The sequence below is a fragment of the Octopus sinensis genome, linkage group LG11 (assembly GCF_006345805.1).
Source record: "Octopus sinensis linkage group LG11, ASM634580v1, whole genome shotgun sequence".
Lineage (NCBI taxonomy): Eukaryota > Metazoa > Mollusca > Cephalopoda > Octopoda > Octopodidae > Octopus > Octopus sinensis.
The window spans coordinates 44,231,582-44,244,582 of record NC_043007.1 but is presented as its reverse complement, the minus strand read 5'-3'; the positions used below and the strand labels follow the sequence as shown (position 1 = coordinate 44,244,582).

At 36.3% G+C, this 13,001-nt stretch overlaps 1 long non-coding RNA gene across 1 annotated transcript; it reads left to right on the top strand.

Moving 5' to 3' along the window:
- Positions 1 to 7,476: 7,476 nt before the first annotated feature.
- LOC118765411 lies at positions 7,477 to 8,932 on the top strand. The gene is made up of 2 exons (XR_005001274.1): positions 7,477 to 7,979; positions 8,581 to 8,932. It is a non-coding gene; the product is annotated as an uncharacterized LOC118765411 (long non-coding RNA).
- The last annotated feature ends 4,069 nt before the right edge of the window (positions 8,933 to 13,001 follow it).

The following is a 13,001-nucleotide window of genomic DNA, read 5'->3' as shown; positions in this document are numbered from 1 at the left end:
ATCTCAATTTGTATATATATATATATATATATATATATATATATACATATGCATGTATCGGCACAGGACATCACCAACTGTAAACAACACAAAGTATGGAAAGAAGCAAATTAAATACACAAACAACAACACAAAATAAAATTGAAAACACGGCAAGTAACACAAAGAACGACCCTTCATCGGTTGTCAGCTGTCAATCTACTTCTGATTTCGTTTGTCGTTGAATGCTTGAAATGAGGAGTAGATAGACAGCTAACAACTGATGAAGTGTCATTGTTTGTGTTACTTTTCCTGTTTTCAGTTTTTTTTCTCTCGTTTGTGTATTTAACTCGCTTGTTTTCGTACTTTGTGTTGTTTACAGTTGGTGATGTCCTGTGCCCATATCTGCATATATATATATGTGTGGCACGTAAAAAGCACCAACCGATCGTGGCCGTTGCCAGCCCCGTCTGGCACGTAAAAAGCACCCACTACACTCACGGAGTGGTTGGCGTTAGTAAGGGCATCCAGCTGTAGAAACACTGCCAAATCAGACTGGGCCTGGTGCAGCCTCCTGGCTTCCCAGACCCCAGTTGAACCGTCCAACCCATGCTAGCATGGAAATCAGACGTTAAACGATGATGATGATGATGATATATATATATATTATATTGTATTATATAAACATATGTAACTCCTACCAAATGTGGTGAGTGCCACTTTCTTTCATTTGTCCTTTCACTAATATATATATACTAGCATTATGACCCGTCGTTGCCGGGTCATAGTGCTAGTGCATGTATATTTGTGTATATATATGTGTACATATTACATGTACATCTATATATATACATCTACACATAAAATACAAAGTTATATCTTGTTATCGCTAGTGATAACAATACTCAAAATATATAACAGACTGGAATTGTAGGCCCGTCTCTTGCAATTTTGATCAATTGTATCTTGTCCTCCCTCTTGTATAGAAGTGTGGCTACAATCCAGCCTACCTCTACTTCTGGGGGGACATTTTAAATTTTTATCCGGGATGTCCTACATCCCAGATATAAAGGTAAAAATAAAATATTTCCACTTTGCAAGGTTCGATTTGAGTACTCCCTTGCACACTTTGTTGACTCAAACCTTGCTTCTATTGTGGCAAATTTACCGCCTCTTGTTAGATATCTTTCATAGTCACGCCAAGACACTTTTCAATGGTGCTTTCCTCCAGGTGTTCAAATCTTTTTTTTTCTCTCTACATTGTATACTTTATAGACAATAGTCTTTTCTTTAATTTAATTTTTTATTTCGTTTGGTGGTGTTATCCTAGATTCACCGTCTTTGTCCGTGATCAATCTGTATTTCTTCCATTTTAACTTCAATGAGTTCGTGCCCACCGACGGTTGCAGCGAAATTCATTTTTGGACTTTCTTCTATCGAAGGTATTCTAACAAAAATGCTTCGTGTAAATGGTGAAAATATAGTCAATTTCCCCAAACAGGGACACAATTCAATTTTTAAACAATAACCAAAGCTCCTTCTCCCAAAGGGGGAGGGTTACAGTTTACAATTATTTAACAAATGCAACACAACAATGTTTCCTTTACGAGGAACCAACAAACGTAATAACAATAGTTAAACAGTAATAATAATAACAACAAACCTTACGATGAATCAGAAAGCAGTAAGCAGTTGAAGCTTTAGTCCTTTATATATAAGAAATAAACCAACAGCATTACTCTGTAGAACTGGCTGTTCGAGAAAACAGATATTACATACAGCCAAACTTCATATAGATACTTAATGCTAGCTAATTAGCAGATAATCTAATGTAAAAGCACAGCTCCATCTGGACTATTCCATTTCTGCACGCTAATTTTATTTTTAATTTATTCCCATTCATGTGAAACCACTTATTCAAGTTCAAGTCATTGATGCTATACCAATTGCTATTTTTACTTTTGTTATGTTACGATTATATTATACTTTAGTTTGATTTTAATTATTACTTACTACATATAATTTAATTGTTATTATTATTTTTATTGTTAAAGTGAAAGTATCTGATGTATAATAGAGAAATGTTTTTGTTTCACTTTTAACACGTAATACTGAAATAGTGGAGAAGATATGATATTGCTATGGGCTCACTCTAGGCAAGAAGTTGAACATTTTTTTGCCCATGAAACTACATGGACCCTAAGTAAGGCATGTGTAAAATTTGAATGAAATTGGTTGTGTAGTTCTCAAGTTTTAGGGAAACACACAGACAAACAGACACACACACATTCTCAGTTTTATATAGAGAGAGATAAACCCCCACATACACACAGTTTACAGATCCAAAAGAGGTAGAATTAACAAAAAACTACTCCATCCAGTGAGAGATAAATATCCATTTAAATACACAACTTATAGTTTCATGCTTTCATATATATATATATATATTTTTTTTTTTTCATATATATATATATATTTTCATATATATATATATATATATATATTTTCATATATATATATATATATATATATATGTATATATATATATATAAATTTCTTTCAGAATGTGATAAAAATCGAAGGCCGTGAAAGATTTTAGAACATTTATAAATAGGTCTTGCAGCTGTTTCTGGGATACTTTATATATCCCTTCATCAGAGACAGTGTGAGAAAATAGTTAATAGGTAATTTAGATAAGATATGAAATAGAGAGTGAAGTGGAGAAATGAAAATAGATGTGAGATATGTGGGGATATTGCATCTGTAGATCCATTATTTTGGCAGAATAGTATACATATAAGATTCCAATACCTTGTAAGTTCCAATAGTACTTAAAATTGGTCATTCCATGTACACAGTGCTATTGAATCAAGGGTTTTATTTAAAGTGACCTAAAAGTAGGGAATGTATTTTTAAGGTCAAATGGAAAACAGGAGGAGAGGAATAAAGAAAAGAAAAAAGAAAAGCAAGGAGATAGATAATAAAGAGATGAAGAGAGTGAAAGTGTACAAGTTAGTGGTCAAACAAGATAAATTGATAGTAGGAATGGGGAGGTGAGGTTGATAGAGAGAGAAAGATATGAAAGTGTAAAAAGATGATTGGGTAAAAAGTAAAGGAGTGTCAGATAGAAGGAATGGGGGTGGTAGAGAGACAGAGGTATAATAGTGTAAAAAGTAAAGGAGTGTCAGGTATGTAGTGATAGATCCTAAGTGATGGGGCAGGGAGAGAGGGTAGGGGTAGTAATATGGTGGAATGAAGAATTTGGGAATATAGGTTAGGTTGGTTGGATAGGTCAATGCTTAGTAGTAGAAGAAAATATATATGTGAAGATGTATGCAGATGCATATATTAAACATGTACATAGGTATTTATACATATCAACATCTACACATACAACTCATACTCACATGTATATGTACATATACTCCCATATATACATGTATCTATATGTATTATTGCCCCTGCACACAAAAAATACTTTAGGAATGAGAACCCAGGTTCAAAATTTCCCCAAGACACCTGAAGAAGGCTGGAGGATATATCAGCCGAAACGTGTTAACAACAAACAAGATGAGGACAAATATCCGTCGAATGTAAATAAACCCTGAAGCTTTCTATAAATTTGCAAAGGAAACAGACACAATACAATATAAAACAGGACCATTGTTCCATGGAAATAGCTTACTGACTGCAAGCCCAGAAAGGATAAGTTAGGTACTCAGTGAACAATTTAAAAGTATTTTCACCTTCCCACTCGGACACATGCAGATAAAAAACTTGGCTGAATTATTTAATAGTGGCCATAGATGAAATGAGCTCAAGCTCAGCAACTGGTCCGGATGGCTTCCCATCTATTTTCCTCTCGTCATGTAAGCAGGCTTTAGCAAAACCACTTCAGATACTTTTCCAGAGTTTTCTTGCAAGTGGTAAACTTACTAAAATGCTGAAGGAAGGCATTATACACCCTATCCACAAAGCTGGGAACAGAGCAGAGGCCAAAAACTACAGGCCAGTCTCTCTGATCTCACATATCAGTAAAGTCATGGAACAAATCATCAGAAAGAAACTGATAATGTTCCTAGAAGAAAATGACCTACTGAACAATACACTGGCATGGCTTTTGTCCAGGGAGAAGCTGCCTCACACAGCTCTTACAGCACTATGACTGGGCTTTGAAACAGATGCTTTAACCATTCAGATGTCACTGTGATATATCTTCACTTAGCAAAAGCATTTGATATGGTAGATCAAGACATGATATGTCATAAGCTGTGAAACCTTGGCCTTACTGGTAAATTGGGAAAGTGGCTACTTCTTTAAGTTGCAGCCAATGGTACCCATTCTGAGGAAACTCAAAGTCTAAGTGATGTCTCCCAGAGAACTGTCTTAGAGCAGTTACTGTTTATAATAGCCCTCTTGGACAACCACTGTCACTAGCTACATCAATGATACAAATTATCACATGCAATAAAAAAAAATTCAGATGATGTTGCAAGCCTACAGTGGGACCGAAATGCAGTATAAAAGTGGGTTGAAATAAACAAGAAGTTTAATGCTGGAAAATTTCAAGCACTGCACTATCAACTTATGAATCCACAACAGCACTATATAGAACCCAAAGGCACTACAATCCCAGAGTCACAGGCAGTGGAAGACTTGGTGTGCTGTGAGATTGAACTCAAGACCACATAGTTGGTAAGCAAATAAGTCTTTTCTAGCAACTAAACTTAAGCTATCAATGAGGTTGTCCCAGCATGTCTGTAGTCCGATGATAACATTTATATATAAGGCATGTGTTGTTAGTAATTACTCAGGGTAGGCAGTTGGTGACATTTATATAGAAAAACACACAGAAAATAAGCGTGCCTTTATAGCACGTAAAGGAAACTTTGTAGAAATGTATGTACGCAGCACATGTACTACTTCAGTACTATACGTAGCTTAAATATTGAGATTGAAAGGCAGGGACGCATTATGCCTACCTAATCTACAAAAAATAAAATATTTTGCATTTCATATATAGTAATCAAAGTAACTTTTATAATTTTACTGAATTAGAAGCATATTTTGCCTTAAAGGGAAAATGTTGCTATAGATCTATTTTATTCAAGGTAGACACTTGCCTACCTTGGCAGCACATCTCTGATATAGTCGATTTCGAATCATGCATAAATTTTAAAATAGCATGTAAATATTGGGTTGAGAAACCCTTTTGTTTAAAAAAAAGTCGAAGTCAACAATGTATATATATACTTGTGTTTATCAGAAGTTTTAATATGTCTTCCGTCTGCTATAACTAACCTGTATATATTTAAATACATACACACACAAACACTCACCAAGTCAATTTCTCAATTTCTTATATAGCTTTTACTGATAAATGGTTCTGTTTTCTTCTTAATTCACACGTATGCCGTTTCACTTTGTAAATTCTCAGAAATTGTTCTTTCGATATGCAGAATCTCCTTTTACGGCAGATTCCCGACCAATCAGTATTGTAAAACAAAGTGATAGTGAAAATGTTTGCTTCCTAGAAATCGTCATTGTGACTGACTGTGTGTATGTATAAGGGCTATCTATACTCATTCATTTATCGTTTCTTTTCCACTTGTAAACTCTGCGTAAGAAGAAGAAAACAATATAGCGAATTTCAACAAGATAGCGAATTTCAGCAAGTTAACCACTTTCTTGTTGCCGTCACCGGTTTTTGTCTCTTTCAAGAACATTCCCGTTTTTTCCAGGTACGGAACAATTTATTTCGTAACGTCCATCATTTTATTATGCTTTGTATATGTTATTACTTAATATATCTCATGTTAGTCATTAATTTTTGATAAAGTTGTCGAATCTGATTCTGTGTGGTCTTTTCTGTTTATTACCCCCGGTATTAAACAGAAAGACCACACAGAAACGACATGCTGGACCACTCGGGAATGTCTGCAAATCTTTTTAAATGTGCTGTTTTTGTTTATAAAATATACTATAAAACAGTACTTAAAGCCAGTTGAATTAGTGTTAAATGATTTTTAAGCATTATTTACTCTACTCCAGTAAAATCCCCGAATATCTACGAGAATTGTAACATATAATGTGCTGGTTTATCTTAGGCATGCCGTTAGTAGGAAAGATCAAGAGACGGGCAGTAAAGTACAAGGTTTAATTTCTCTATTTTTTTATTGTCTTTCATAACCTTTCCCACAAACGGCATTATCTTAACGCTGTTTTAAGTCTATAAAATATACCATAAAACGTCATTAACTCAGTTTAATTAATATGTAAATCGTGTAAAAATTATGTGATGTCCCTTTGGTTGTGTCCATATTTCGTTGTTTACGTAGACTCAACGACTTTGTGTGTCTGATCAGTATTCTTGTTAGTTATTAAACAAACTGTCAGCTTAGTTGAATGGAGAAAGAGTTCTTTTGAGTTTAGCCAGGTGTAAAAGTCTCTAGTTGATGCAAACCCTAACTGAGTCGCCACATGAATAAATGACATCAGTTGTGACCATCCCGTTTTATTGTATATCAGGTACCACATTGTTCAATATATTATATTAAAGACGACAATGTATGCGAAAGAATTTAGCTGCTATTTCCAGCAGCTAAAAAGTACGTACATAAAGGGTTCTCTTGTGATGACTGGTCTGTGGTTGTTCCTGTTGCTGAGATGCCAAGGGTGGTACTCTTGATTAATGATATGAATGTTTAAATGTTCTACAAATACGTCTGATTAATTGAAAAATTAAATAAATAGGTCTAATAGATATTCTAGCAGATCGAGACCTCAGTTCACCTATTTATTCGGTTTCTGCAAATACTGTGAATCAGTTTAATATAGGGGTATATAACATCTTTAGAGAAGTAATAAGGTAAACCTGAGCGAAATTATTCAGTTATTTAATTTACGTAATGGACGAAAAACTAGAATATATGAGACCAGCATTTTTAAATGACATTCACCAACTCTTTCTATTCTTGGGGCCGGCCCTCATCTTGCAAATCTATGATCAGAAACGCTCCAGCTATGACCATCGCGTTTAATATTTTATATATTTTTTATTTCTGGAGGTGTAATAGTGAATTTAGAATTTCGTACTACTACAATGTTTAACGTGCTACTCCCTTGTGCATGTCGGGTCGGTTTCGACTAGACGTGACACGTAGTGTTTTTCTTTTTGGTGTGGTGGTGGAAATGTGTTGTAACTTTAAGGGCGCGTTGAGTGTTCTTGCAAGGGGGTGGACTCCGTGTAGGAGTCAGTAACCCTCTTCTGCCGTGATCTCAATCATGCCCACATTCAAATTTCAAAAAATCTATCAAAGTTAATAAAATTATGACAATCGCCTATACTGGCATACCTACACAAATATCTTCCGACGACTTTATTTATAACTTTCAGGAAATGAATTTTTCTACAAATACGCTTCGGATTACGTAGATTGAAAAGTTTTTTTTTTTTTTTTCTCTGGGAGTTTTAGGTGGAGAGGAGTTTCAGAAAATCCACACGAGTCGGCACTGTTTCTTCATAACTTTATGAAAAATGGTTAATTTTTTCATGATATTTTCTACAAATGTCTTGCTGAGTATGCTAATTACGTTATCTCAGAATTTGATGGGAATAGAAAATAATGCTGAACATGCGCACATCAGTAATGGTTTTCGAAATTTCAAGTTTCATTTTGTGAATATATGTGACGTGTAAGTATGTATGTGTACCAGCCCGTCAGTTATTTTTCTTTTTCATTTCTGATATAATCGTAATCCACACCATGTGAAAGGTATTTGTTGGAAATTTCATGAAAAAAATATCAATTATGAAAGTTATGAGGAAACAAAGCGGTGGAGGTAAAGATCATTGACCGCATCCCCTTCAGGATTTTTTTTTTCTACAGGAACACACTACATCAAGGGCGGAGATTCCGAATCTGTCAAAAAAAAAAAACTGCATTTCAAAATTTTAATTACCCCCCACCAATTTCTTAAATTTTCACTTTCTTAGGAAAGTGAAAATTTTCACTTTCTTAGGCGCAGGAGTGGCTGTGTGGTAAGTAGCCTGTCTACCAACCACATGGTCCAGGTTCAGTCCCACTGCGTGGCACATTGGGCAAGTGTCTTCTACTATAGCCTCGGGCCGGCCAAAGCCTTGTGAGTGGATTTGGTAGACGGAAACTGAAAGAAGCCTGTCGTATATATGTATATATATATATGTATATGTTTGTGTGTCTGTGTTTGTCCCCCCTAGCATTGCTTGACAACCGATGCTGGTGTGTTTACGTCCCCGTCACTTAGCGGTTCGGCAAAAAGACCGATAGAATAAGTACTGGGCTTACAAAGAATAAGTCCCGGGGTCGATTTGCTCGACTAAAGGCGATGCTCCAGCATGGCCGCAGTCAAATGACTGAAACAAGTAAAGAGTTAGGAATTTTTTTGTGCGAAATGCGTAGAAAAACCCGGAAATTATATGATTCTGAAAAAACATTTTTGTAAAATCCAAACAGAAAACCTGACATGCTAGAAACACGTTTTCAAAATTTTAATACGAATTACGAAAGAAAAAATTTCAAAACTTAAATCCCACCACCCCAAATCTTTCACTTATTTTAGAAATATTTTTTGACGAAATACGTAGAAAAATATGAAGATTAAAAAATTGTAAAATTTCAATGTTTCAAAAAAATAATAAATACTCCCTCCACCCTGACAGAAAGGGAAAGGTTTTGTGGGGTTTTAAAATCTTCAATTTTTAAGTACGCCCCAACCAGAAATCTGACAAGCTAGAAACAGCAGCCAAACCGAGGATCAACTTTCTAAATACGAATTACCAAAACAGAAAAATATTTTTTAAATGTCATTTTGTGTGTGTGTGTGCAAAAAATCTAATTTTTACATACTTCTCTTAATTTCAAAAGACCCTCAACCACAATGTGTTGGGTTATGTTCGTCATGAAACATTAGTTGAGAAAACACTCTAATTTCATTTCTTGTCATAGGGCAGAGGGAAGGGGGTGTTTATTTTCTTTTTTTTTCTTTGTTAAATTGAAATTTTACAAATTTTTTTTTTCAGAATCATAGTCTCTGTATTTTTCTACGTATTTTACCGAAAACATTTTTTAAAGTGAAAATTTAAGAAATAGTGGGGTGGGGTGGGGGGGATTAAAATTTTGAAATGCTTTTTATTTTGCAGATTCAGAATCTCCACCATCTATATAGTGTATTCCTGTAAAAAAAAAAAACGATCCCAAAGCAGGGTGCAGTCCATGATCTTTACTCCACCAACAAAGCTGACATGTGGGAATTTTCCAAAACTCCTCTCCCCACCAAGAAAACATTCTTTCACAACTTCCAATTTAATCTTAATAGGCGGACATGTGGGACTGAACACCGAACCATGTGGTTGGGAAGCAAGTTTCTTTATTTCACCAGATTTGCCATAAAGGCATTACAAAGATAGAAGCAAATGCGGGCTGGACAATAACACAAATGAGATGAAATGATGAACAAAACAATGATATTGATGAGAGAAGCAAATGACGTCCACCAATCGATGCCCCTTGAGAACACTGTTCTTTTTTTCTTTTTTTTTTTTAAATAACACAAATGAGGTAATGAACCTCTTACAGTAACATAAATTGAGGCATGGAGCCTCTTAACAATCAAAGAGTTCCAATTCAATCAAGGTGCCAAGACCTCTCACTCTACCTCCCTGATCAAATCTCTTGTGCCTGCAGGTAAACCCACCGTAGCAAGTCGGGGACCTAGAAGAGATAATTATACTCTTCCTTAGAAAAGGAATCAAATATCTTATAAAAATAACTCTCTTCCATGACTCCCGCAGCCACCTGTGTGGAGGCCAATATGGACTATCAATGCAGGTCGAGACCGCCAGTTCCCGACCTTCAAAACTATTTACAAACTTCTCTACGGCCGCCCCCCTCTCTTGAGATAGAAGACTACATATTCCTCATTATTTTCACTGGGAGGGGCCACAGTTTCCTCCATCAGTGGCACAATTCCCACCAACAAGGTTTTGAGACATGCCGGCAGTGCACTGCGAACTGCTGGCACTGTCCCATTCTTTTGGTACGGGAGGGGTTGGCTCCTTTGCCTTAACCAGAGGATCATCACTTCCTCCCGCAACTTTGGGATCCTTCGGTGAGCAACCATTGTTGCTCCCCATCTTCCTCCCCCCCTTTTTTCCTCACCTACCGCCATCTCTCCTTCCAGAGGAGGAGGGGGAGGCTCTTCCTCAACCAACTGCTCCAGGACCCTACTCTAGTCTTGGGACAGTTCTTTTAGATGTGGCCTGGCTCCAGGCACAGGTGACACTTGGAGTGGGGGAGGGGGGCTTCCCTCAAGAATCACAGGGTACCTGCACTCAGCCATTTAAAAAAAATCTGGGAAAACCAGATTCTTAGCTGATTGGGTCCACAGGGTCAAAACAGTTTTTGACCCAACCCAATCAGCCGCAGGCAACATTTTAACATTGAGGAGCTTGGCTCCGCTGTCACCAAGACCCCGGCGGATAGTCTCCTCTATTCACTTGGGTTCTATCCCGGGTGGCAACCCGCAGACCTAAGCTCTTGTTAACTTCTTCCCACAATACGTGGGAAGGAACAAAATCTCTTTGCCCTCCAATGGCTGACTCGCAAATTTGCGAGCCTCCTCAGGAGTGTCAAATAGCAATCACACCGTTGCATATTTGACTCTCCCCTGGAGATAAATTTAATAGTTGACAGATACTCTGCCAACTCCCTTTCGATAACAGTGTTTTCAAATAGGGCAATGGTGTCGAGTGACTTGGAGTAAGTCCTCAACACCACTGTCCTCTCTTCAAAGTCTTTCATCCACTATTTGGGTGGTACAATTTCCCACTCCAAAACATTGTCCTTGTTCTTTGCCATGTTTTTTTTAAATAAAAGCCCAAAAACAGTTCGAGATAAAAATTATAAAAATGAAGGAAGAAAAAGAAAGAAATCACAAGAAAGTTGCAACAAAAAGGAAGGAATGAAAAAAAATAAAACAGTTCTAGAAAAAAGAAAGTCACAAAAAAATAGAAGGAAAGAAATCAGTCTACAGTTAAAAAAAAAAACACAGCAAGCAAAAAATCTTCTGGCCACGCTGTAATCCAGGCCTATTTGGTAATCCAACTTGAACCCAGAACGCCACAACTTGGAACACAGCTTCCACAAAAATTGGTAAAAGAAGTTGTATCTTCAGTGAATTCTCGCAATTTTTGAAAAAAACTATTCACTGAAAATAAACAAATTTTTGGAAGCGAGATACACCCCCAAAACAACATTCAGATATTTAGCTGTTATTTTTAGCATACTGAGTATCGTGATCCTTTTGCTGTTTCACTATAAATCTATGCATGCGGAAACGGACAAAACAGCCGTTCATTTTCACTTTTAGACAGCAAGATGGAGTGTGGATCAATTTTGGAGTTTTTCATTAAAAATTTGAGATTAATATTTGTCTCCCTCTTCATATTCTTAATCTCCATATTTTTTCACGTGGATTGAAAAAAAATTCAAAAAAAGTTCAAAATTAACAATTGGATGGTGGGAATTAAAAATTTTGAAAACATGGTTGTTATGCATATTTGAAATCTCTGTCATCGAAAGCATAGGAATCCAGTGAAGAAAAGAATTCGGAAAGGTCAGCCTCGTAATCTGCACCATCCAAAATGTACTTGTAGAAAATTTCATTAAAAAATATCTGTTTTTCTAGAAATTATGAAGAAATACATTCGTAGGAGGCACACGAGTAGGTATGTCCAAATTTGCAACTGGCCCTTCATTAAGTCTCTAAACATCTATAGAGGATAAAGAAAGCCTTAAAACCAAAACTAATAAATTTATATATTTTTTTTCTCAATACTGATGTATCTGAATTGAAACTGCAGTTCATCCCTGTAACTTACAGAGGTTTCTCCTATATGTGTAATCTCAAGTTGCGATTGCATAGCATTTGTTGATGCATTAAAATTACAACGTAGTATAAAATATTCTTCTCTACTCTAGGCACAAGGCCCGAAATTTCTTTTGGAGTGGAAGGCAGTAGATTAGATTGACTCCAGTACGTAACTCATACTTAATTTAACCACCCTGAAAGGATGAAAGGCAAAGTCGACTTCGGCGGAATTTGAACTCAGAATGTAAAGACAGATGAAATACTGCTAAGCATTTCGCCCAGCATGCTAACGTTTCTGCCAGTTTGTAGTATAAAATATTTTTTCAGGAGGGAGGTATTGCCATGAAAGGTTTTAGTAAAAACAGATCGACCCTGGTACTTATTTTGGCAATCCATCACTTTTGGTCTTGGAAAACTCCAGTATTTGTTCAGGTGGTTTTGTAAAACTTATTTATTTCTTTACTTTTTTTCAGTTTATCCTCAGACCTTTACATATACATATATTCACATAAACATACGCAAAACTACATTGCTTTTCATTATTTACATTCGACGGATATTTGTCCTCATCTTGTTTGTTGTTAACACAACGTTTCGGCTGATATACCCTCCAGCCTTCTTCAGGTGTCTTGGGGAAATTTCGAACCTGAGTTCTCATTCCTAAGGTATTTTTCGGTGTTATTATTATTATTGTTGTTGTTGTTGTTCAGGTCAAACTTGGAATCTTGGGGTTAGTAGCTCGCATTCTTAACCATTATGCCATATGCCCATGGGGAATTATGGAGTAAATTTTAGGGCTTATAAATCTAATATTTTCTAATCCTACCTTAATACCTATTTCTTTATTACCCACAAGGGGCTAAACACAGAGGGAACAAACAAGGACAGACATAGGTATTAAGTCGATTACATCGACCCCAGTGCGTAACTGGTACTTAATTTATCAACCCCGAAAGGATGAAAGGCAAAGTCGACCTTGGCGGAATTTGAACTCACAACGTAACGCAGACGAAATACCGCTAAGCATTTCGCCCGGCGTGCTAACCATTCTGCCAGCTTGCCGCCTTAATACCGGTTCCCATATCCTATTCATATCTGCACTCGGTCTGCTT